This window comes from Anser cygnoides, chromosome 4 (genome assembly GCF_040182565.1).
Source record: "Anser cygnoides isolate HZ-2024a breed goose chromosome 4, Taihu_goose_T2T_genome, whole genome shotgun sequence".
Classification (NCBI taxonomy): Eukaryota; Metazoa; Chordata; class Aves; order Anseriformes; family Anatidae; genus Anser; species Anser cygnoides.
The window spans coordinates 22892120-22919937 of NC_089876.1; the positions used below are offsets into that span (position 1 = coordinate 22892120).

The window sequence follows — 27818 nt, forward strand, 5'->3', positions numbered from 1 at the left end:
GCCCACCCGCGGCTGGAGCCGGCTGCTCGGCTCCTCCTCGGGGTAAAATGGTGGTGAATTGGGGGACCGCGTTATTTTTTCCCTTCCCTCCGCCCCCACGCTCAAGCAGAGTTTAAAGCTTTTTGAAAAGGATAAAGTTAAACCGATCAGATAATTTTAATTGCTGTGCTTTTTTTTTTTTCATTTTATATATGTATATAAAAAGGCAGCTGTTTTTTTTTTTAATGTATGCTTTTCAGCCACGAACATGTCTCCCTGATCTTCATCTGCACAGATTTTTGTGATAGCTGATTAGCTCCTGTGGCTGGTCCAATTATAAGCTTTAGAAAGTCAGCCAAAGCAGCAAATTAGTGCTTTAGGGGAGACTGAGGAAGAGAAAAAGTTTTAATCTTTTAGGAGTTGTGAATGAACAAAATGCTGCCAATTTTGCAGGCTGGATATTAAGAAAAATATTTCCCAACCCTTTTTCGGAGCTTTCCAAAACTGTAAATGTATTAAATACGTACTCTTAGAGTAGACTGACTTTTTTTTTATTATTGTCCTTGGCATAACTCTCAGGAAACAATTTCTTTGAAATTTCAAATGCTAAGCTGTTACACACTGTTTACTCAGTATGTGTAAAGCACCCTGTTTCTGCAACAAAATGATTTGCTCTAGTTCTTATTTTAAATCTAAAATGACACTTCAGACACTTCACTTTAAGATACAACTTTTGACAAGTCAAAGAAACATTTTAGCTGTCTTGGACAGTACTGTCCTGAGACTCAAAAATCTTTTCCTCTTAAACATAGAATAAAAAATACAGTCTTTTTCTCTGCACCTGGGATTTTGACCACATACTTTCTCCGTTTTTCATTTAATCCCTTTCCTGCCCACTCTGTGGCCGTGTGTTAGGCTAATAGAAAGACTCAGTCCAACCTTGGTGGGTTTTGTCGAAAATGAGACATTGCACTGATCATTACATCAATTTCATTGATTTATATGAGCCATATTATTATGAACAACATATTCTGAAACATATTATTGCCAGCTATAATAATAATATTATTGCTTTGTTATATGAAAAGTGAAGCGTGACCAATGCAGCACTCAGGGTGAAGGGGCCCTCAGGAGGTCTCCAGTCCAATCTCCTGCTCACAGCAGGGCCAGCTCCGAGCTCAGACCAGATTGCTCAGGGCAATCTAAAAAACTGCTGAGGAGGGAGAGCACAGAATCTCTGTGGACAGGCTTTTTGGCTGTCCGTGTGGGGGTCAAGGTTTTCCTTACATCTGACCCAAATTTCTCTAGTTTCATTTCTGTGTCTGTTGTCTTTCAGCCTTCCATTAGGCACGTCTGTGAAGAGCTTTGCCCCGTCTCCTTGATAACTGCCTGTAGATGCTGGATGGCTGCTGGTTCTCTCTGAAACCATCTTTCTTCCAGGCTGAAGAAGCCCAGTCCCCTAACCACTGCTCTCAAGGCAACTGTTCCTAGCCAGCTTGGGGGCCATTTGCTGAACTCACTGCAGTGTGCATTAACCCTGCATTGGGGGCCCCAAGACCCCCAATGGATGCAGTATTCCCAGAATCCCTAATAGTTCAGGCACACATGGCAACTGCCTCCTCAGCTACATCCACTCATATCTAGAGAGAGACAGGGATCTCCTGGAAAGAGTCCAGCAGAGGGCCACAAAGATGATACGGGGCCTGGAGCTTCTCTATGAAGAAAGGCTGAGAGACCTGGGTCTGTTCAGCCTGGAGAAAAGAAGACTGAGAGGGGATCTTATCAATGTTTATAAATACCTGAAGTGTGGGAGACAGAGGGATTTGGCCAACCTCTTTTCAGTGGTTTGTGGGGACAGGACAAGGGGCAATGGCCACAAAATGCAGCACAGGAAGTTCCGCACCAACATGCGAAAGAACTTCTTCATGGTGAGGGTGACAGAGCATGGGAACAGGCTGCCCAGGGAGGTTGTGGAGTCTCCTTCTCTGGAGATATTCAAGGCCCGTCTGGACGCCTACCTGGGCAGCCTGCTCTAAGGAACCTTCTTTGGCAGGGGGGTTGGACCTGATGATCTCTCGAGGTCCCTTCCAACGACTATAATTCTGTGATTCTGTGATTCTGTGTGTTTCTGTGATATAGATATAGATATATTGCTCTTTCTTTAAAGAAGCCTCTCATGTGTTGTGAAATTATAATGTTATAACATCCAGAATACAACTTGCCTGCAGTAGAGGTTTACATCAAGAATTGACGTCACATAATGATATGTCATGACAAACTCAGACAATATTTTATGATTCCTGAAGAGTCTCAGAAGATTTTACATGCATTGCTAAATAATGTTTATAATCCTACTGTAAAATCAGCATCTTTTCTTTAAAATTCACTAGTCAGAAATTGGATTTTTTCATTTTGTATAAATTTGGACATAAGAGATCCAATTCAAAATGAACTCCATCTCTTAAAAATGCTGTCTCACAAAATCTACGTAGTTGTGTAAATTACTTCTGTGTTTAGTTACAAGTAGTATAAAAGGCACTGAAGCATGGGAATATAGCAGATATTTTTTCTTCTCTGATATTAAAAGCACAATCTATTTAACTTGCACTGAAGTAAAAAGAATTCAATACCATAGCACAGCATAGCATCAGCCTATTGCTTTCCAAACAGCTCTTTGCCATGCCTAAAATTTTGTCAGGACACAGCAGGAATGGGGGTGCTCCATAAGGGACTCTGTGGTGCGAGATGAGGGTGGCATGGAGAGGGGCAGTGCTCCCCCCAGCCAGAGTACAGTCCCAGTATATCAGAGCACAGAGGGCAGAGCAGGGTGCCAACAGCAGGTCTGTTGGCTGTCCTAGAGAAGGCAAGACCAAGCAGCAGGTCCAGGGTTATTCCAGGGAGCCCTGTTCATGAACAGCAGGAGACAGAACTAAAACAGAGGTCTGAGGACAGGATGGGCAGAGGCAGGGCTGGAGACTGAGTTATGGTAGAGCTCAGGCAGGGAGCTCCTCTTCCCAGGGATGTGGAGTGGGCTCCCAGGAGGGGTTCATCAGGTGAAAACCTCTCAGTGGACTCAGGGTCCCAACTTTTTTTGTTTGTTTGTTTTGTTTTGTTTTTGTAACTATACATGTTAATTGCTGTTGTTGTTGTTTTGTTTTTGAATGGAGACAAATTAGAAAAGGTGATCAAGGGGAATATGATGCAGTTGATGGAAAAAGAATGGTACAACATTTTATAGAAAATGCTGAGTTAGAAGGGACCCATATTGATTCCAACTCCTGCCTCCACACAGAACAGCCCCAAAATTAAGCCATATCTCTGAGCACATTGTCCAAACACTTCTTGAACTCTGGCAGGCTCGGTGCCATGACCGCTTCCCTGGGGAGCCTGTTCCACTGTATGACCACCCTCTTGTTGAAGAGCAGGTAGAATAATCCATGGATTTTTTGCTTGTTTGTTTTTCTATTCATGTATGGGAATAAAAGTGAATTAACACATTTTGAAAAATGTATTGAAAGGGCAGAAATATTTTTATTAGGACAACTTTGATGTGTTATGTCAGGAACCTGGAAAACTTAAATAAAAACTTATCTTTCTCTAGACTGCAGGAAAAATTCCCAGTGTTCATTAAAGATTGATGCTTCAAATAAGTTCTTCAACTACCTCCAGAGTCATACTCAGAGATGTATCAAAAACCACATACCTGTCAAGTCACTGAGATACTGAGAGTGATGCAAGCTCTGGGACTCCTTTACATAGACCTGTGGTCATTGTCATCATCACTGATCAACCTGACAGCTATCAGTTTCTGCCACAAAGAACTAGAATTCACCACCATAATTCCTTTTTTACTGCCTATATTTCATCACTGCATCTTTCTGTTGAGTTAACCATTTTCATAGAGAGCCTTCTACCCTCCCGAAGGATATGTACTTCTTCCTAATAGTACAAAAGAAAGTCAGGTTTCTGACAGGACTGTAAATATCTTAGTCATAAAGTCAAATCCTATTCTTCCAGCTAATGCATTCAGAGATACAGGGATGTCTGCAGTAAGTGTACTGAATCACAGAGAGCAGTGGCTGGGGAGAGGTGCATCCGTACAGCTGGGCTGATCTCTGTACAACCAGCTGCAAGGGGCTGCAGACAAAGCTGCTGTATGTGTTGGTGCCTTCCCTTTGTTTAGCTGCTGGCTGCAGCCAAAACATTAGTTTCTTTTGCCAGAGCTCCTGTCAGGTTTCCATCTAACTCGCACCGTTGTAATTTCAGTGACTTCATGTTCTTCTAAATGGTATTGTGATCTATCCCGCTCTATAAAAATGACACATTTCTTTTTGTAATCTCCACAATTTATCATTTGATTTCCTTATACATATAGCTCTTTTTAAGTATTTAGCTGGCTATCAGTTATTAGACCATATGTTTGAATATGTACAAAAGTGCTTGCCTTGCTGCAGTGACATATGCACCCTTTCTGTTCACATCTGAGTCCCCATTTTGGAATAGACAGATTCCTGACAATATGTTTCTCTCTGCTCTATCCTGAGGTATTTTTCTACTGCTACCTAGTCTCTTTTTATCTCATGCTATGCAGTTTTCCACAGATTTTCTGTCAAGAAAGATGGAAAAAGTAGATTTTTTTTTTTATTTTACCCAGCTTTGCTCTTTATCTCTCCTTGCATTTTTTTTTTTTTTTTTTTTTTTTTAGGGGCTCCCTCATTAGACAGCCACATGCTGTCCAAGTGTGGGAATGAAAGCTGCCAGTACAGAACCGGGAGGTCAGCAGTTCTGCCAATGAGCTCTTCAGGGTTAGTGTGTTTTTTTATACATCCCAGCAGGTGCACGTCTTCATGGCCAGACACAAATATTTTAAAAACCTGACTCTAAAAGTCATGGAAGTGGAAAGCAGAAACTAGTCCTATTGTGCTATCAGCTTGTAGCCTTCTACATCTGTAGAAGTAGGAAAGTAGACTGTAAGAAAAGGAGGCAAGTTCCTGAGAGAACAATTTGGCAGTTTAACCATGCCTTTTTGAGAATATTTCCAATGAATCTATTATGATATCCTGTTTCCTCACCTTTTCCACCAGTTGATCTGCTACTATGGCATTGCTCCACCCACAGAAGGTCTGTAATCAAACCTGGAACAGGCAACTACCAAACTTGAAAAATGCCACAACATTTCATGATTTCTTTTCCATAGTCATTGTCCCTAAAATGTCAGAATTTATGCAGTCAAATCATACTGACTTGACATACCATCCATGCATAATAAAGAATAAATGAAACATTTCAGATTCAATTATGTTGTAACTATCAAGAAATACTGACTTTTAGGAGATGACCAGTGTGCCTAGTTACTCAGCTTTCCAAAACTGAGTTAATGCTAGTGCTACCAGAAGAATGATTGTATTTGTTGAATTTTATGGCCTAAGGCTCAAAATCTCTACCAGTTCCTATTATAGTTTATTCTAAATGTAGCCAATACATATTATATTTTTGTACAGAATTTTCTACTTAATGACCTTGGCTTCTTGTAGAAATAGACTTTCAATGAGATGTGGCATCATAGTTATGAATTTTCTGGGTAAAATATATTTAATAAATATGCAAACAGTTCTATCTTCCCCAGTGGAAAATGATATTTAAAAATAACAAAGATTTACTTTAAGCTTCTATTTTCTACAAAAGAAAAGGTGCATGCTTGTATTATGTACATATGTACAAACATAAAATAAAGATGAGTTATGAAATTTCCATATTAATTAAATGAATTTCTATATCACTGGCATGTTTTTTTTTTTTTTTTTCTTCAAAAGTTCACACGTGTAGATCTTCAAAAAGATTTATATATCCCCCCCCGGAAAGATATATATGCAGATATATAACATATATAACTACACATATATCTAAAAATGTATGTACATATGCATACAACTTGCAGTGCAGCCTAGTTAACTTTTTAAGGTAAAAGGGATTAAAATCTTGCCCGTCATATTGTACTGTAAGACACTCACTATATCTCAGTGCAGTTATTTTCAGTTCAGACCTTAGTTAAGAATCTCAGACAGGGTAGGAATTTCAAATGAAGGGCAAGACATTACCCCTACCATTGTTCTAAATGTATCAAGTGCAGAGGATCTGTTTCTCCATATAGGGAACAGCCTTCCCCGAGTCCTCCCCATATCTTTGCTACTGTCATGTTTCCGATTACTTCATTTGTGTAACACGAAGCAGAAAGAAGTGTTCATGTTTAGTTAATTTTATTAGTCTTCCATTTGACAAGGGTAATTCTACTGTTACCAGTTGGGCCATATAACCAAAAGACGGCTCTCAGTTGGTGTACAGTCTTCCATCCATCTGGCTCTCTTTAGCATAAATAAAGAGCTAAAGGCTTAGCCTTTCTTTAACAAGGATTTGAGTATAAAATCGTATTAAAAGTGTGCTACAGATCTCAATTTAAGAGCTAATTTATTTTTTATTTTATAGATCTTGTTGATGTGAGCCCACAAATTAGATTGAACTTTTGGACATTTATTTGAACTTATAAACTAAATTATAGAATTGTAATAGAATATGATATGAGAATATTTTTCACTAACACAATTTAAGGTATAATATTTGACTTTGTATTTTGAATAACTTACTACATTTCTGCATCATGAAAAACTACCACCTTACTCGTCAGAGCAGGGTTTTCAGGGTTATATACTACATACAGAGTCCTGACTAACAACTTTACGTTTCTGTCATAGCCTGAAGATAGAACCCAGTACTTCTACTACACCATGAGCTACTGCTAACTAGTAAACTGATGTGTAACATGTGATGAACATGTTTGTCAAGATCACTGACAGCTTACCCAGAAGAGATTTAATAATTGCTCTTGCCATTAATGCCAAATGAATTCTAAAAAGTTTCAGTGACCTATCGTTGTGCATTATGGAAGGATTGTTTGATCACATTCAATTCAGATAGTGAAAAGCTTTATTTAAATCAATGGTCTGTTAAAATTACAATCCTCTTAAAACTTTAACATGAATAAGTAAAATATATATTTTTGCAACATTTCTGTGGTGTAACTCACTATCTAAAATGAGTGAGTGAGAGAGAAAGGGAGAGAGAGGAGTGTCCCATTGCCCATTTAGCCCATAGAGAATTGATTCGGTTGCAGGAGAGTCTAAGATATCTGACTTTGTCAGTTTTAAGACAGAAATAGTTTTCCGAAGATATGGAATGGTGACAGATGTGCTGATGTAGTAGTATAACTGATAACAGAGCACGAAGTGACTACAAGGTTGATAAAGTATGAAATGCTTCCTAATATCTGCTTCTGATATTCTCTTGTAGTCTGAGTTTAAAGTTTACGGTGTATGGGAATATCAACAGTAAGCAATATAGTGGCTGAAAGAAATATATAAATCTTGTTCTATAACTCTGTATTTCCATGCTCTATAGCTTTATGGTGCTCCATATCTTCTTCTGCTATTACCAATAGCTTCTGTTCCATCTCACACTTCTCTGTTGCTGCATCTCAACTTCAGAAGTCCTTTCTCCTGTTCGGTCACTAGGCACATTTGACAAACAGGTATCCCCAATTAAAAGTATAATAATAATAATAACTCTACTAAATAACGTGCTAATTAAGAGTCTTTCTCATCATATGTCTTCATTTGAGAGGCCACCAGCAGGCCTATCCCTTACACTTCCCCCAGGCTCTCCCTAACTGAATAGTGCGTGGAGCATTACATACTGGGACACACTTTTAAAATTTGGAATTAACAAAATAAAGTTCTTCGTACAGAGGCAGACTCTTTCCCAGAGTGACTGATGTGATGTGTCATTGTTATGGCATGTCTAAAGCAAGCTCTTCTGGCAATTTTCCTTGATTTTACAAGTTTATGTGGGCAGATTTCCCACTGAAGCAACTATATTATCCAATGAAGTTATTTATACTGTTAATTGTACCTATGGACTAGTTGTGCTGCCTGACATAATCTAAGAGACAGGCAGAATCTGTGGCTTTAGATCTTGTCCATTTTGAAATTCAGGAGGAGGATTTAAAATCCTTGTTTCTTTGTTGATCTGTTATTTTTGCTAAGGAATTATGTTGTCCCGAGCATGAATATCAGCTAGGAAAAGTGTTTTCTAAGCAAAATTAGTTAAGCTAATCAATTTTAACTTTTACTTTATTAAATGATAATTTTGCTTATGACCTTTTTTTTTTTAGCGCTACATTTTTCTCACACACACACACATGCACACAAAGTCGTTGCATCTGCTTTTTTTTTTTTTTACTACCACCCACAGAGGAAAGGTGATAATACTTCAAAATAAGATGTAGCACAAAATGTTGTGGAATTCATATCATTCATAATCTCATTCCCAGCTGTAAATAGGAACGTAAGGTAGATTTCTTACAGATTACAGCTGTAAGTAGCTGTAAGGTAGATTCAGGGAAACTTTGTAAATGGGGAAACATTATAATTGCATTCCTATGACCATGACAGGTGACATAATCCACAGCAGTTTGTTCCAATAAAGACAAGATTAGGCACATTAAACCTCTTCCAATATTGTCAAGGTTTCTCTCCAGCTTTTTCTGTTTTCCCTGTAGAATAATATTAAGATCACACTTGCTGTTGTGGTAACCATTGCTCTTTTAAGGGTCTGAACTGAAAATACCAAAATAGTTTTAAAAAAATAAAAATTCCAGGGTAATGTGTAAGAAATTCTACTTACCTGTAACCCCATTCCTGTCCATCATAATATTTGAATAAGTAAGGATCTTTTTGCAAGTTTAAGTAGCATGTCATGAGGCTCAAATGAAATGGAGACATTTTCAGCAGCCTGTCAGGATCTGTGTGCAGATATTATAAAGCACTCCGTGGTTTGGGTCTCAGAGGAGATACTGGTTTCAAAACTGCAAGATACAAGATAATGACAAAGTGCAAAAACAAGCGAAGGAATTACATGAGGCTGAGAATGGAAACACTGTTGTGTTAATTTGGCTTTGGAGGACTTTTACTTTCACTGTATCTAATTAATGCTTATGCTGAAGTATAAAAACTTTTATAGCACTGAAAATATTTTGTCTGTTAAAAAAAAAAAAAAGGTAAAGAATGTGTGTGTTAACTGAGGATTCTAAATCCAAGAGAAATAGATTACAAATTGGTGACAGCAGGATATGAATTGGTGACAGCAGGTAAGCTATCCCAGCAGTATAGATTTAACAAATCACACTTTATGTTCACTTTTCTTGAAGTAAATGCAACCACCAGCAAAGAAATGTGAACCATGATCTTGTCCAGTAGATTTTAAATTGTATGTTTAACTTGGAAATAATCCACTCCCAGTGATTACTTTTTTCTGTTCAGTGGCACTCAATTTAGGTATCTTGTTTCTTAAAATTCTGACATGAATATTTGAATGTAAGTTTATATGCTATTCACCTTAAAAAACTTATTAATATGAGAACATGATTATGTCATTTAGTAGGAAGCAAGCTTTAAACAAAGTTGGCTTTGAAAAATCATCTAAATTAAGAACATAAGCATTACTTGATGCCTATCTTAATTCATAATTATTATAAGGATTGTTTTAATGCTTGTGAAGATTGATAGGCTAGAATCAGTTGAAAATTAAATCTTATCTACAGACTGCATATAGCTCAAGTTTCATCAGAATTAACCTTCAGACTATAGAGCTAGGGAAAAAAAAAAGAGAACTTTAATAAGGTGACATGCAATTTTGTCTTATTTACATACAAAGGTTTTTGGCTTCAATATGCATTACCATTTGCAAAAATTAACGAACAGTACTGCACCTTGTACTAAGTGATTAATCTTTATACACCTAATGAGTTATGCTGTTAATTGTATACTGACTGGTATACTCTTATTGATGAATCTTTCCCTGTTTTTACCCTCAATATATATTATAGGAATAAAAATTTCAATAAGGTTTTTAGCAGGTGGTATCATAAAATACTAAATGCTAGATCACATTTCCTCTCTGGAAGTAGAACAATACATTCAAAACAAACAAACAAACAAGCTGATGCAGGATTCATCTCAGGATGAAAAACATCTGTCTGATAAGCCACTTACAAAAGACTGCTTCTATACTGGATCAACGGCTCAGCCAGTTGTTACTGTTATGCTAGATTATGGGAAAGCTCTTGCTGGAGGTATGTTTTCTCTTGTCATTTTCTTAGGGTAAACATAGATCCGACCATAGATGGGGGGTCTCAGGTAGGGTTATGCTACCAGGTACAATGTGAGGCAGCATGGCTATGGGGTCTCTGGTTCAGTGGTGTATCTTGCTGTGAGAATGGCACTCAAACTGGCGTTTGTTTGCAAATGGCAATGTAGACGTTCCTGTAAAATGCCAATTATCTGGGGAAAGGAACATTTCTTTTCTCCCCCCACATTGCATACTTATGCAGAGCACAGCAAGATCTTGGTATAATTTGAGACCACGCTGAAGTAGAACTGACAAATATTTGAAGTTGCTCTCATGCATTTACCTAAGCATTTCTGTTTCAGATATGTCTTTGTATTGGTCTCATAGAATGTAAAGGACCAAGAAATCACGTTACTTTTGTCCCCATTACATCACTGTTGCCATACCCATCAAATTTTTGGAGATTTCAGGATTTACAAAAGGATCCTCTAGCTCAGGAAGAAGCTATGAAGTCAACAGTCCTTTGCAGAGGTGCCTGAGATTCTTCATTATTTAAGCTCTTTTCAAGAGAATTACAAGCTGGCTTAATTGTATCTGTTAAATGCAACACATGTAATGAGTTAACCACTATAGCATCGGTATTGTAAGATTATTTAACTCTACTGGTCTTAGGAGCAAGAAAATTGCATTGTTATTCTGTGACTGGACTGATCTCAGTTTCCATAATAATTTAAACTCCAAATCCACCTTTCAAATAGTGTAAAAGGTAGCTCTTAAACTATGGCCTAGTTTTTTGTTTGTTTGTTTGTTTTTAGTGGTTGTTTTATTTTTGTTTGTTTGCTGTTTACCAGTTTTCAATGTATTTGGAAAATGGATTCCAGATGGAAAAGAAATCATTTCTGTGCATTTTATACACCTACTATTCACTGTATTTGGCACCTATCTATTTGGCAGGCCAAACAAATTCTATTCTCTAACATAAATGTGAAAAGCTATATAAACACTTTGTAATATTTTTAAAAGCATCGTAAAAGTTAATTTAGATCAGTACTCCTACTGTCATATAAATCACGTTAAAAATGGACTTCTTACTCTGCAATTTCATGTTAACATAGGCTAATGTTTATGTAAGATTGGCTGTAAGAAATGTCAAAACTTATAGTAAAAACACTTCTATTTAGAATTGAATTTACCCTCCTATTTGACATTCCCAAGAGTTGTTCCCAGAGGCACTACATGACCATATTTTGCATTATTACTGTATATTAACCTTTTGAATGTTAACATTAAAAAATATACCTTCAAAACACCTTAAGAATTTTTTACTGAAAGACAACTGAAGTCAAGCATTCTGTGCCTGGTTGTGTATGTGTTTACAAACATAATTTGGGCCTCTACTACATAAGGCTTCTGAATTGTTCAGTCACCTGGAGACAGAAGGTGCATGATCACCTAAAGAGAAATCATTTCTTAAAGCACTCTAATTATATTTGCAAAATAAGCCTGACTATGTTCTGATGCTTAAAATGATTGTGAAGAGTGCACGAGGTAACTAGCAGGGAAACAGAAACAGCAAGAAGTTGTCAGTATGTGAGCTTTTGGAGTTCATGAATCCAGTAACTACATTTCTGAAAGGTTCCTATACATAAACTATATAATCAGATAAGACGGTGGTAATTTCTATATTTTTCCTGGAAAAAAAAAAAAAAAAGACAAAAAACACCCTCACACTTTCACAATTTGCTGTAATTCTCATCAACAAAACAAGAGGGAGCAGAAAATTGTAATGTATGATAAATTCAAAACAGAGCCTCTTATTTGCAGAACATGGTTATCAGTACATCTCACACAGACGGAAGAGGAAGAGAAGAGTCAGTTTTCAACCTTTCAAAAAGATCTAACACTAAAGAAGCACTAAGACAGCAAAATGTGGTATGTCAAAATTGTAAAGTGATACATAATAATTTGCAGTCTTGGCAATGAGGAATTTCAACCAGTGATTATAAAACTAGGTAACTGAAGAGCAAAATGACAGATTTAAGACAATGTAGACAACTGCACTGCAAAACACGTTTGAAAGATTTTGCACTTCAAAATGCGTCTTTCTGAATGAGTTATTCCATTCAGGAGAGAAATTCCATACAGAGATTGCTGACAACAATTTAAAAAATACACTGAGTATACTTTAACTGTCCAAAGAAAGGGAAGTTAGTGAAAATGAAATACTGAAAATATTAAGCTGAATATGAAAAATATGGTATTGTAATGTTCTTTTGTTTATCTTGTTTATCTTTATCTTGTGTTAAACCCACACATACCCATCTATTGCTGGCTATCACCCGAAAAGGGAACAAACAAACAAACAAACAAACAGAAATATGTACATTTGAAGGACATGTTTGTAAGAAATTTGTTGTAAGCATGGAACAATATAACCTTTAGAAGACATAATGGAAACAAAAACAACATTTGTTTACTTTGTATTATTCTTGTATGTTCCTGAACTAATAAATATTAGTTCAGAATATGAACAGATAAACCTCTCTACTTTTTTTGTCCTAATGAATACAGTTAGCAAAATTGACAAGATACCAATTACAACTGGTGAAAGTAAGCATTCTCTTACACACACACAAAAAAAAAAAAAAAAAACAAAAAACCCACACACATTGGGGACACTGCTGCGATAAGGTATCGGGAAGGTTAGATGCTCAGTAGGTTCCTCAAAATGAAAGAACAACTGTATGACTAATGGAAAAGACTGTAGAGAGGCCCCAGGAGTTCAGAGTGAAAGCTGAAACTGTGAAGGCATTAGGACACAATTATAACACAGTGAATCAATGGCACTATCTATCTTCTCAAATTGTGTGGTGGGGGGGACAAGTAAAATTGCTGGTGCTCTGCCACTATTGGCCTTGGTAATAACAGCATGCCCACACATTAATAAACCAGTGTTAAACTAATGACTTTGCTCTCTCTCTCCCTCTCAGCCAGAATCTATTTTAGACCTTAACTCAGGAGTTCGAATAGAAAAACTGGTGAAGTAACACAAAACATAGCACTAATTCTGAGCAAAACGGGCTGCAGTTGCCAAGCATCTACTCTTGCCTCTCTGCTGAAGGTTAAAAAACAAACAAACAAACAAACAAAAAAAAAAACAAAAAAAACCACTCACTTGAATCACTTGACTGTTGCCTGTGAAGTCATATGACAGTCAGGTAATCTTTTCTTTCTATTTCAACATGTCTCTCTCCTCATCACTCCCCTCCATCAGCTGCTTTCTCTAAAGAAAGATTAGAGACTCCTCACTACACAGCAACTAAAGAAAGCTGTTATAATATCTAGTTAAAGGCACCTGTCAAAATGCAGAGCCAAAACCAGGAACCATTTCGTCTTCTCAAGAATCTACCTGACCTTGATTGGTTTATTGGGAAATAATGTGTACTTCAGAATGCTTTTATGTACAAAAAAAAAATCTGGGGAAAAATGTATTAACTGAGTTTGAATGGAAAAAATACAAAGCTTTTTCTAATACCATGTGAAAGATAAACTCACGTGTTTTTAACAGAACCAGAAATGCCAGTAGATCTGTACTGGATTCCATACAATTTATTGAAATATTCTGCATGTAGAGAGGTTATCTGTGCCAACAAGTCTCCATCAGACAAGAGGTGATTACTTCAGCTGGTTGTTGTTTGGATACCTCTGACATTTTGAGATATTGTCCTACCAACTCAATTTGGAGGTAGTAAGGTGCCCTTAAACATTCTGTGATAGTGTCCTTATTTTCCAGCAACCTGTGTCCAAATAGTAGAAAAAAAATGTAGTGTTAACAAAGTATGTATTCAAAATTGTATTTGACAAAAACATACAAGTATTTTAAGACTTTCTTTATTCCCTTCTATATTGTCTTTATATAATTCAGCCTTTTTCCTACCATAATGCAGATACATCTTTGGTCCCATTCCCTTATTCCAGTAACACAAACTGTGGTACTGTATTGTCATGCTTGCCAAATTAAAAAAGCTCTTTTAAATCTTCGTTTTAATGGATTATTCTGTTATGCCAATTAAACGATTAATTTCTCCATGCTAAAACATCATCTTTATATGGACCTAACTTTTCTTTCCTCACTCGTCAAGTTCTACCTTTCATTAAAACATTATTTACTTATCCAGCAGTCAAAACCACTTCCATAATGGATTAATGTGCTGAATACTGGATTTGTTTTCATGTCATACCTCCTTTTGCATGCCTTGCCTCACTAATGACTGGGAACTGCAGTGACATCATAACAACACTACAGCCATGCAACAAATATTTTTCATACATCTTCCAAAATAAATGCTCCTTCTGGAAACTCTCTAACTGCATTTTAATACCACCATAGAAAATCTTTTAAACTATGGGAAATACAAGACCTCTCACAGAATTTCACCATGTTTTGGACATGATCACTGATTTAAAGCCATATTCAGCTTATTCAACTGACTGGGAAAGAGACAAAACAGAGTAAAACTTCAGAGGGACTATTGTGATAGCCACCTTACAATATTCTGGTTTTGCTCATTTTAGAGTGAAATAGAGCTAACTGCACCCTTCATAGCTATCACAGCTGCATCTAGGTGTCTAAACACTGCCTGCCTTCTGCATCATGCCTTGGGGAGGTCAAGGATTAAATGTAATTCAATAAATTTTTCCATTTTGACAATAGCTCTCTGATAGCTAGTCAATGGCTACTGGTATCCAATCAATTTTACAGGCTTGTGACTGTTACTCAGATTGCTAAAGAGAATAGCATTGTGATAGTGACAAAGCTTTAGTTAAATCATGATATATTCTAGTTCATTCTCCTTCTCAATCATAAAAGAAATAATTAGCCATTATGAATGTGCAAGATATAATTGGGTTAGTGTCTTACCTACAGTTTGCACAGATCTGCTTATGCAAAGGTAGGACCCAGTGAAGGGTTAGACACATTATTATCTGTTCTGTGGAAAGATGTACATATTTACATAGTTGCAATGCCACTTGTGCAAACATCAGTATCCCACTGCCATCTCTACCCAACGCCCTGCATTCTCCTGTTAGCTACCATTCTTCTACTGGTCTTCTAATCTTTCAAAGCAACATTTTTCTGGTTCACACTACCAGAAAAGATGCCCTTTCTTTCACAGATCATACATGTTTAAAGTTTACTGTTTATCACAGTTTCACCCTGCATATCAGCATCCTTGTTAGCAACCCCAGACCCTATGCTGATAGTAACAGATATTAACATTATCATACTTTCCTCACACATCTTCATCTCCTTGGAGAGCAGCTCCTTAATGGAAGGGGTCATGCTCTGCTATGCCCACCAAGCTGGTCAGGTCTCCTGGCCAGCACACAACAGGTAAAATCAGGACTCCACACGGTGCTAACTCTCTTCATCTGACTAGTAACATTTGCCACATACAGTCACTGTCCTCAACTGAGGTAAAGAGCAAGCATAAGCAAGATGCAGGGCAAAGAGCTCAGAGGGAAGAGCAGTAGGTAGATGAACTGTGAGCAGGAAGAGCTACTTCTGGAGAAGGGATTCAGATGAAAGGGCATTTTCTGACTGAATGTATAAAACTGTTAAGCAAACGAACAAACACAAACAAACCAAAAGAAAAAAAAAAAAGTGTTTTAAAAAGGGGTCAGATGAGTAAGAGAAAAGTATAATAGAAAGAAGATAAAGGCATGAAAATGAAGTATGGTTTAACATGGAATAATTGGAGTGACAAAAGTTTTTACAGCATTTTTGTCCACTGTGTGATTACATTCACAGAAATTAACTCTAGTTTACTGAGTAATTTCCTTAGCTTGTAGCTTGTGTTTTACATTGTGATTTACTGGTTCATGGACATATTAAGTAGCTGTTTAAAATTTCCTTCCTCAACAAGCTCATCAAATAAAATGCTGTTTTCTCATTATTTGTGTATCTGTATACTCAATACCTGTATAGTAGATTGGTCTTCCCTTTGCTGCACGTTTTCCTTTCTTGTTTATTATTTTTCCTAATAATATTGTTCTGTTTTGTAAGCTGAATTATGGCTCCTAACATTTCTTTGCAATCTGACTTCTCAGTTCCTGAAAGCCCTCTTCTTACATATGCAGAGCAGCAGAAGATCTATCAGTGTGAGTACCATGAGTGTTAAAAGACTTACTGTACAGCACTGAAGTATGCAGGAAACTTAGCAGGAACAAAGTAAAGCAAGGAGGCAACAGATGGTACTGGAGAAAGGAAAAAGTGCTGAAGTACAAACACAATGTTATAAAACTGTACTGAAGGGTGAAGTGTTTGGGGTAGTGAAGGGTATCATGTTTGAAATGGGAAAGGAATAGCTACTGTAAAGCTGAGTTAAGCATAAAAAAATAACAGAAAATAGGGCACTGGTTAACTAATTACCTTCTTCCTAGCCAGTCATTCATTGGTCTTTCCAGCAAATGTCCTGTGAAGAGGAGATTACAGATAACTTCATTTATCAATTACTATATGTTTTGATTGTAGTGTAGGTTAAATTATACAGTTCATAACACCTTAAGCTCTGTAGTACTTGGTGAGTCACCGACCGTCCCTTTGATTTCACTTATGTTCTTCTGTACTTCCTTGGTTAAAAAAAAGGAAAAAATCTAGAGATTACCTTTTTATTAGGTAGTGAGCATTATAGAACTTTGCCTTTCTTTTAAAGGATAAGATTTTGTCCCCATTTAGTATGTCAAAAGAGTATCATTTTTATGTACATTACTGGTATTGGCAATTTACAAATATATTGCACTGAAAAACAGATTCACACTTACTGTGTGACTAATAAACAAACACACATTTATATATGAAAATCCAAAGTCTATATCATAGAATCATAGAATATCCTGAGTTGGAAGGGACCCACAAGGATCATCGAGTCCAACTGTTTAATAAACCTTGATTAAACAGTGAATTGCAAGAAAAACATACAAGTGAAAATACAATTCAGAAATGAAACCATATGAAATTCAGTGGAACAAAACTTGGCAGCATGTCTAGATCTCTCCATTTCTCTGAAATAATTACTACAAATTTTGTTTATTAGAAATATTTATTGCTATTGCTACTATTTCTGCCTTCACTCATCATTTATTTATATTATCTGGATAAAGAAAAATGTTGTAGAAATGCTCCTTTTCTTTCACTTATTGCATCTTGTCTTCAGCACAACATAAGATTGTCTCTAGATATCATTTTTTTCCATTCCTATAAGGTAATTTTGTAATCACATTGAAATGCAGAAATAAAAGTGGTTTTTTTTCATTAATAATAAAGATGACTGCAATTTTCAGACATCCAAATCAATCTTTTTTTTCTGCATCTCCAACACAGATGGCTTTCATTGAATGAAGTAGACTGTGAATAGGTTGTGAATAGTCGCTCCTTACCAGAGAACAATAACAAAGAAAAAAAATAGGCTTTGCTTAGATGCAGAGGTCTTACAATATACTTATCTGAGACAAAGTCACCATCTAAAACTGTTATATGCTCAACTATCACTTCTGTTTTACTTAGAGCTCAACAATATTAATAAGAAATGTATAGTACATATAACTTCCAAGATATAAATAGGGCATAAGAAAGGTAAAGACTGTGTTGCCTCTAACTCAAGGGATGAGTAAACAAGATGGGAACAAAAGTGATCCTGAAAAGTTCTTGATGACCATACCTGATGATAGGTATCTGCCAACATCACTTCAAGTCTCAACAGCAATGTGAGGGAAAAAAGTGTTCCGTTGTTTTTTACTCTTGGAACGATACAGAAATATATGTAAATATATGTATAGATAAAATGTTCTCTAAATCTAGATGTAGACCAGAAAGGTGGAGAGTCTTTTTTTCCTACAATAATAGTAACCACAAAAATGTTTTGTTCTGGGTTTTCCCTTCTGTTTATTTCTGTGTTGGCCCTAAGCATCTACCAGGACACCAAGTTATTTCACCATTCCTTAGGGGAAAACGATTCAGGAGGTGATTGATGGACTTAATGGAATCTCACTTCTCCTCAGATGCCTGAAAACAAGTTATCCTCAAAATTGATTTGCTGTTTCTTGTAGCCATAGATCACACACTGAAAGTAACAGTGAAACAGAGTGCTACACAAACTCTTAAACTAGTCAAAATCTGAAATGGTAAATCCACTTAGATACATGCAGATGTTACCATCACAGTTTACATTCAGTCTAACCATTCTAGTGAAAAGAAAGACCCTTCTAAGCTTTCTAAAATCAGTCTAGTAAGGTAAATTATGTCTGGCTGTGAGCTGAAAATCACTGCATAGTATTTATTTGGGTCTTGGCTAACTCAGTTACCTCTCTGTTATATGCTATTCCAGACTGGAAGTATATCCAGTGTAATCAGTAACTCTAGGTCAAAACAAATCATGCTTGGTGGGGACAAAATTCTCTGGATGCATGCTGTATGAGGGAGGAAGAAAGAGAGACTGCAGTGTGTAACTGCTTACACAAGATGAAGGGCTATAAATATATATATATATATATATTTGGAGTATTTGTTGATCCAAGAATATTTTTTATGATCCAAGCTCATAAAACAGCTGGATTATCTAAGTGTTTGAAGTCAGTCAAAAACATTGCACAAATATTCCCTGTTAAACCACTCTTCTGCGTTCCTAGAGTTATAGGAGTTTACAGCATAACAGTCATACTTAGTTTTGAGGTTGATACATTTTTTTAAGATGGATCAGTCACTCCTGTATCACTTGTGCTGATTATTTTATATTTATCACTATTTTAAGGAGGAAAAGATGGAAATGGGAATTACCTTGGGACTAGCTTTCAAACTCTGGAAACCTCTTCTAAAGCTGCTGCGTTCTAGTTGATTTAGGATTTCTGCCTCTAAACTGTTCTACATGCTGTTGCTTCTCTTCAAATATAAAGTTAACTAAAAAAAAAGAGGAAGCCATGATACTTCTCCATTCTGAAGTGGTCTAATATCTTACCCTTACCTTGATGCTTTCAAAAACTTGTGTTAAAAATTATCGTATATATATACATTTATATTTTAAAAAATATATATCTATTAGAGATCATATCTACAACTATATCTGACAGTTATATCTTGTAATTAAGTAAGACATTGAAGATTTTCTGAAACAATGTTATCAGTTTACATCTCATTTTTTCCCTTTAACTTATATTTTTTCTGTGTTTCTTTTTCTTCTTTAAGATGCAAGATACCCATGGGGCCTTGTATTTATTCCACCTAGTTCATAAATGAAGCACCGAAGTTAGAATATTCACCAAATTTTAATACCAACTGATCCAGAATGATATGGTTCCTATTACTTGCGGAGAGTATTTGTCATTCCCTGTTGACCAGTGAGTTATCACACACACACAGACACGTCCCTAATTTAGGTTCCTGCAGTTATTAGAATGAATCAGTCTCTTTTTGACACATAAGTAAGGAAACATATATAAAATAAAATGACTCGCTAATTAACTAATTAGGAATGAATTCTGTGTATACCGTGACAGTTCGTCCTTTCTCCTTTCTGTACTCTACTAGCCATTTTCACAAATACCTCTTTTGCATTCATTCTGACTTTGAGTTCTCTATTAACAGAGTTACCCCCAAGATTTCTGCCTCTAAGACTCAGCTGAGCATGTTCTATGGTGGTGTGTGCACTTCACATAGCAGCTTTTTAACCACAGCAGCTTTTTAACCATACCCCATGCCTGATCTTTCAGTAATAAATGTAAAGTTGTTCTATTTTGCACCTGTATCGTAGTTTTGCCCAGTAGTGATATTCTGTGTCACACTGTTTTTCAAAAACAGCTAAGAAAAGATATTGTGAATGCTTGATGTTATCAGTTTGAAAGAGAAATTAAAACAAATGGAAGAACTGACAACTAAGCTATATAGGAAAAACAGCAAGAGGAAGCTAAGATTTATTGGCTGAGGAAACCAAGAAGAAAAAAAAAAAAAAAGCAATTTTGACACGGTTGAGTCTCTTTGAAATGTTTCTGTCTGTGAAAGAGATGGTGAAAAATTACTCAGCGATCTGGAAGTATTTTTATAAAAATGTGATATGTAGCTGCATAAGTGCAATTAGTTACCACTTACATGACTCTAGTAAGCAATAATGTTGTTCAGAATTTAACACTCTGACTAGGTCGATAATCTTGTGAATGATAAGGGACTGGCTTCAAGATATTTATAGAGCAGACTTGAATTCCCAAATCTTCAAACTAAAGAAATTTTAGATATTAGATGCAGTTAATAGAAAATTCTAAATAGCCATCTCATAATGCTCATGTTGGAATCATGTTCAAAACTGAGAATCCTTTCCACATCCTCTCCTCTGGACTTATTTATTTATTTTATCAGGAAAAAGTAAATTCCTTTGATCTACCAGCAGCCACTTACAGCAGCACAGCTTTAAATGAAATCAACAGCCAGAGGACTTCAGCATTGGAGCAATAGGTATCACTGAAGTTTTGATGCTTCCAGATATAAAACAAAGCAAAAGAAAACCAAACTAATTTACATTTGCAGGTGAAAGTGTTCATATTTTTCTTTCATTTTCAAGGAGGGATTTAGGGAAGTAGAGCAACACAGGATAAGCCACTTTCCTCAGCTTTCTTATTCAAAATTTTGTGTAAAAAGTGGTATTTTTGTAGTAAAAAGATGCCTGAAGTTTAATGTTTTCCATTCATTAGACTGAAGTACTGTATCCTGTACCCTACAGGGAAACCAATTCATTAGCAAAGCTTTAAGAAACATGTATTCATAATACAAGTTTGCCCTCTTTAACTGCACCTCCAGGCACCTTACAAATAATTTATGAAGTAGTGAGATGTTTGACAATCAGAAAGAATGAAAATTCAGTAGGCAGACTCCTAGAAAAAGAAATCTTAATGTGTTTTAAATTCTATTAAGCTTCAAAAACATTGTCCAAATTTCTCACTCAAAGAAGTGAATCAGTGTGTTTTCAATGATCTACAGCAGTTTTCTGGTAACATGAACATTTTTAGCTTCACTAAACCAAGTTAATCTCACTCTTATTGCTTGATATTGCAGCTAGGCAAGTGTGATGGTCAACAGATTAACTTGGGAGTATTCAGTTTATTTTTTGTTATGCTGTATTAGAACTCCACAAGCATTTCTTCATGCTTTGATCAACAGAAATTTTAAATCCTTACCTGAGAGAACCACAACACTCAATTTCCAAAACTCTGAAATAACAAAAACTCTCAGTATACTATATGAAAGTCCTAGAAAATTAAAATAGGATGTCCAGCATGCAAACAGTATCTTTAGTTTTTGGCAAAGCATGTTTACAGCTTTCAGAGATACTCAAGTCAGCTCTGATAAGCTAATTAGAGAACTGAAAATCTTGTCATCATGGAGCTGAAACTGAATGAATGAACAGTGAGTTTATTATCACTGTTCTGCAGTGAGGACTATTTAGTACCACATGGAAGAAGCTCTGCTCAGTGAATGTACTGGGAAAATAAGCAGGAGAACCTGGCACAAGGTTATTTGGTCTAATCTTGAACAGAAGCAGTTCTGAATCCAGTTTTGATTTGAGTTATTAATTAGCGTAATGCACTGCAAAGCACACACAAAAGATGAAGCCTCTCTTCTTATGCTCTACGTTTTTGGGAAATCACTTGCTGTAGTATCTGTGAAGAGGATTTTATGAAGGTGGGTGAGGCAGGTTTTCAGTAAATCCCTTCCAACAAATCCAGGTAGAAGAGCTAGTTCTTCAGAAAGAGGAATAATTTCCATCTTCATAGCTAGAGAACAGTTAGTTTTTCATGGATCTTTCTCTACATTAAACTTCCAGAAAGATTAGCTCTTTCTAAGGTACAATTTTAATAACTTTCTCCTTTCAGAAAAGACACTTGGATGCTGTCCTCTTCAGAGGGCAGTGGCAAAATTGTCACAGTGTAACTCCAAATGAGATAAAACCATAGGTGACAATGGAAAGAAAGGAAATGACTCCTGCTGTTCAGACTTCTCTTCATGTTCTCAGAAATGATTAGAAAATTAAACTTTGGAACAAACATGAACTCAGGTTATCAAGCAAACAATATTATCTTGTATGGATTTAATAAAGCATCAAAAGGAGATAGGAGAACCTTCACCTTCGAATAATTCTTATCAAATTTTGAAAGAATATTAAATTTTCTTTTGGGCATTGTATATGTGTCATTGCAAAGAGCAAAACACATGGCTTACAATCAGGAAGCTTTTCTTACATGGCAAAAGCCACCGTGTTATGCATTAAAAATTCTAACCTCAGTGTTTCAAAAGTACAGTTGTATGACCAATCTTAACAAAGAACTTGCAGATGCTATACCTGGGTATGAATACAACAGACTCTTCATTCTGGATGCTCTTACATTGGAAAAGAAAAATCTCACACTAAATTCTTCAGAGGAAAAGAACTGTAGCCTGCTGCTTCTCAGTCACTATTCAAACCTAAGCAACCAGAAAGAGGTTCTGAATTGGCTAATTATGAGGCAACTAACCACTGTGATGTCCATAAGTAATTGTCACTGGCAGTAAAAATTTTGGACATTTGTTGAGGGGAATAACATAGCTGAACCAACCTATTGACTTTCCTTCTTTCTCTTCTGATGTCTATTTTTGCAGCATTGTTTCTGATTTAAACAAAGATCAAATCTAACAATTTTCCTATATCAAATCACCAGGATAGGAATGTGTTTTCCTGGTCATGAAGCACACTCATAGAAGATAACAGCAAATTGTTTAAATGAGTGCAGGTTTGCTTGCCAGATGGAACAGATCAGTAGATTTCCTTCTATACTTAATTGTGATGTGTCTGATTAGGATGAGGAACATCTACTCTCTAATTTTCAGTGAGAGAAACTATATTTATCTTTTTATTTTGTGATTATTCACAAAAAATAAGTAAGCATCAATTAATGTCAAAATATGCATGTGTCAATAACTGTAACTAATGAAAGTGAAGGTTTCTTATTATATCCCTGTGTTTTGTTTCCTTTTTATTTTTTTCTTATTAATTTTCCATTCTGCTACACCAAATACTCATTAGTTTTTTTAAAACAATGCAGTATTTAGAACCTATCATCTCTAGGTCAGCCAAAGGGTTCCTGCTGATATTGGTAGATGGAAAGCAGCAGCATATATTTTTGTGTTTTATACTACCCACTTAAAAACAAACAAACAAACGTACAAACATATTTCTTGAGCATAATGACTGCAATGATTTGCAAGCAAATAATTTCACTGAGGAATTTTGTGCTGGTGGTATCGTATAACATGAGAAAAAAGTCTGATTGGTTTATGATTTCACTGGGAACCTGAGAGGAAATTAATTTTATTTAACACACTACTTGTCAGCTCCTTTGTTGCTGTTGTTGTTTGTAATATATGGACCCAACACGGGATTTTAAGTCTGGAGATATTTCAAGTTACTAAAACATTTATTAGTTTAATAATAATGTTAGAAATGATTGAAATGCTAGAAATGTTTAAACTGGAATACACAAACTCTTGAACTCAGTTGTTCAAACTAAAACTATTTTGACTGCAGTTCCTAGGCCATGCAGGTAACCTCAGTGTTAAGCATCTTAGCCAGGAAAAGCTATCATGCTGAGGTTTTGTTGACAGGTGTGGACTTTCTGAAATCAGAAAGATGACAGAAAATATGATATTAAGCAAAGGTTGTTGTAAAACTAGTGTGTTATCCCTGTCCAGATACTACATTTCTGCACATCTGCACAAAACGCAAACCCAACAACAGAAGGGAAAGAGCATCAGGAAGCTTCAGATGAGAAAACATTTAAAGCTCTCTGGCTACAACAAGTAATTGCCTATCGTATCTATATATCACATAACTGTGGTGGGTCAAGTATTTCTGATTACTTCTTAACCTAATGCCCTCCAGATATGAAAGGGAATAAGATGTAATCACTTATATAGCGCACCTTGCTCCCTAAGCAGTTTTGCAATTTCCAGGTGAGGAGCTACTGCTTCTTTTGCCTGCCCTTATGCTGAAAGCTGACATCCTCTCTGGGTAGCTTAGATTAGCACTTGCACTTCCCATAAAGACACTTACAGCTTCTTTAGATCACAGCATTTAGTTAGTAACCAGATTTTAGTGCCTTTGTTGACACAAGGGGAAAACGAGGAGTTGACTGCTGTGGCCACTGCTGCTGCAGTTAAAATCTTTCCTTTGAGCAAGCATCTGTGTCCCAGCAGCTTAACTGGAGCCTCTGAGAAGGGTATTAACCAAAGTATGTGCAAACATTCTGCAGCTGATAAGCCTCCAGGTTATAGGTAAATTTATGAATGATTGACACACTTGTGTAATAGTAGCCTTCTATGCTCTCAGAAAACCTCCTTCAGACCACTGTCACCTTCTATGATTTTTTATGATTCTATGGTTTATTATTTGGTATCACCAATTTACCTGTGATGTACCAGGTAACTTATCACCTCCCAATTAGAGACATACCAATATAGTAAACATTGAGGCAGCAACTACTTTAACCTTTGCTTGCAAGAAGACATCACTGTTATATACAAAATAAGAGGGGACTCACAGCTTTCATAGGTTAAAATAAAAACAATATTTTGGTATTTCTTTTTGGCTCCCAAACAGTTCTGCCTAACCACTTGTACTTCTTGACAAAAGATGGAGAAATTTGATTCTCCACTGGTTTTGATCCCTCACTGGTGCAATGCAGAGGGAAGGGGATTTTGGTGGCTGGAAAGGCAGCTAGGCTGACAAGTCTTAATTACCTCATCTTCTCCTCCATTCAGCAGAGTTATGGAGACAAACACAGGGGAAATGAAGGAAAGTTGGTAATTCCAACTTCCTGCTGTTTGGATTAGTAATGCATCTTCAGTGTCTCTGTCTGATTCTGGTGTACAGAGAAGGGGAAAGGGTTTAGCTATGAGATGAAGTACACTGAAAACAGATATCTCTCAGTACTTGAGCTAGGAGAAAAAAAGGAAATCTCAGGTAAAGTCCACTTTAATTTTAAAACAAGATAAAACAAAACAAAATAAAAAAAAATCATCTTAAAGTTTTTTACCCACTTCAGTTGTCTCACTTTGCATATTACCAAATTGTTTTTTCATGGTAAAACAAAGATTTAAAGAAAAATAAGAAAGGTAGAAAATAAGACATATTTTTGCCTCCATTAAACAAAAAACCTTTAAAGCTTGTGAAGATTTTGAAAACGTTATTTCATTCAATGTTTGTCACCAAATGAAGCATCTTTTAAAGTTTTCCAGAGCTGAAATTAGATAACGTTTTTATATTCTGATGGCAATTTTGTGGTGATATTTTAGTAACACCTAGTGGTAGTAAGGTAAACAGATACAATTAATTTTTATGCAACAAAGTCACACAAATATTTTATGTCTCAGTGCACTTAAAGTCACTGGAGAAATGACAATCCACCCTTCTGAGACTGTTTTTTAAAATTTTACATCAAAAAGATTTCTTGCAGATTTCTTTCCACTTGGTGTAAATAGTCATCTTTTCACACAAGTAAAAATCTGACTTACCCAACACTCTAAACGTTTAAAATATCATTACTGCAAAGTCATCTTGTAGGAACTCTGTAAGCTTTATGATATCTTAAAAGTGTTTCTCCAAAACAGTGGTAAAATGAAGTTAAATTGTAATCCAGAATGTGTATTACTAGAAAGGTCTAAATGTTTATTCGGTTCCTTAACAGAAAATTAGATTTAAAAACTTATTTTTAGTACTGAATTTACATTTTGAGATATTCATTAATACTATTATAGCTTCAACTAGTCTGGGATCCTGCCAGCTCTTCATCCAGTGATAGTTATCAATAAAATAGGCAGAGACAGAAGACAGCAATGCTCCAAACTGGGAAAAACTGCCTTCCAGAGTGATTTATCATATCCATAAAAGTCGTAAAGAGACTGAATGATCTTTCTGAATGGCACAGTACATTATATCAGAATTGAATAACAGAGAATCTGAGATAAGATCCTCATGATACAGTAAAAAGAAGTGATAGCAACTTAGATACAAAGCGCACACATGGAAAAAAAGAAAACAATGAATTCCCATACTGGAATTAAAAAAAAGTTACAGAATCATTTAAAAGACAGAGAGAATCAGAAACAGAGAACTTATTTATGAAGCAAAAAGTAAATCATTGCTTAGACATCTTTGATGGCCTATTCCGAGTGATTCCATCATGCCGGAATGTTTCAGAGATGAGAACAGTGGAAAATAAAAAATTTCCATTATCACTAAATTCTGACACTGCTATACCACTGGCTTTGGGACTGAGTTCTTCTTCTTCTTCATTTTTTTTCCTTTTTTCCTGAAATAAAAATTATCCTTAATATTTTGAACTTTTCTTATTATTGATAAGAAAATAAAAAAAATACTGCTAGAATAGTATCTTCTTCTAGTTTACAATAGAGAAACACTATTGTAAACATACTAAAATTTTTTAGCATGTATATAATATTTGCTAAATTTATGTAGTACAAATGTTTCTGTCATTGGGAATGACAATACTAGAAGGAATGCTTATTCTTATGCTGACTCTATACCCCCATTAGCTCTGCATGGATTGCCCAGCATTTTTCTGACCAATATGACCATCCCTCAGCAGATCACTGTGAAAGGAATTGTAGACTAGGTAAGTAGTGACTTTGAGCTGAAGGACACTCATCAAACTCAATAGACCCAATCTCTCATTGCAGATTTCCAGTAGAAGTTCCCAAAGTTTTTAGGTAGAGATGTATAGAAGGAGTAGACCATTGTGAAAGTGATTTGATGAGATGATGGTCACTGATTAGCTGATTAATTAAGCCATCACTGGGTAGTCCAGCCTATGGAGGAAACTATGTATTGACATTTAATAAGTACAATAAAACTGTCTTGCAAATGACCATAATTTAATACAATTCAAAATAAAGCATTCAGTTTTTCAGCTGAAATAATTCCCCAAACCGTAGTTTAAAAGATATAGAAAAATACATTAAGAAACAAAAAAAAAAATCTGGTCACGAATTTTTTTCTTCTTAGATCTCAGGGTTTACATTTCCACAGATTTTGCTAAACACTCCATCTTTACCCTCTATCAATAATCAAATTCCTTATGTATATTTTCTTTTCTGGGAAAACAAATTTCATCAGTAGCATCATACCGAACAGTCTTTGCCACACAAAGTTAATCAAATCATTTTGACATGTTGAAAAAAAAATTTAAAAATTGCAATTGGTATTTTTGAGATGGCACAAACATCTTCAATCTTCTAGGCTAAAATATGTAGATATAGTATCTTTGGGACAATTTTATACTTTCCTGACTGTTCCCTGTCCTGTCTCTGAAGTTTCATATTTTGTAACTGAATCATGCATTGGAAAATGTTACTTTAGACTCCACGTTTTGCAGAACTAGCCTTTTGTAAAAAATCAAATATTTAAAAACCAAAATCAATCCTTTTGGAAATCTTTACAGTCTGATTTTTTTTTTTCAGTCAAGAATATATCTGGATTGCCTTATGCCAATAGATTTTTTTTAATTTCTATTTATTTTTAATTGAAATTTTGTGAAGTAACAATGTCAAAACATTTATTTATAAC

The 27818-nt window shown here is 35.7% G+C and overlaps 1 long non-coding RNA gene across 1 annotated transcript; it reads right to left on the bottom strand.

The window, feature by feature from the left end:
* Positions 1-13573: 13573 nt before the first annotated feature.
* Positions 13574-22999, bottom strand: LOC106039084 (uncharacterized). The gene is made up of 4 exons (XR_001209034.3): positions 22542-22999; positions 16592-16634; positions 15080-15149; positions 13574-13955 (listed from the first exon to the last, which is right to left on the bottom strand). It is a non-coding gene; the product is annotated as an uncharacterized lncRNA (long non-coding RNA).
* Positions 23000-27818: the final 4819 nt, after the last annotated feature.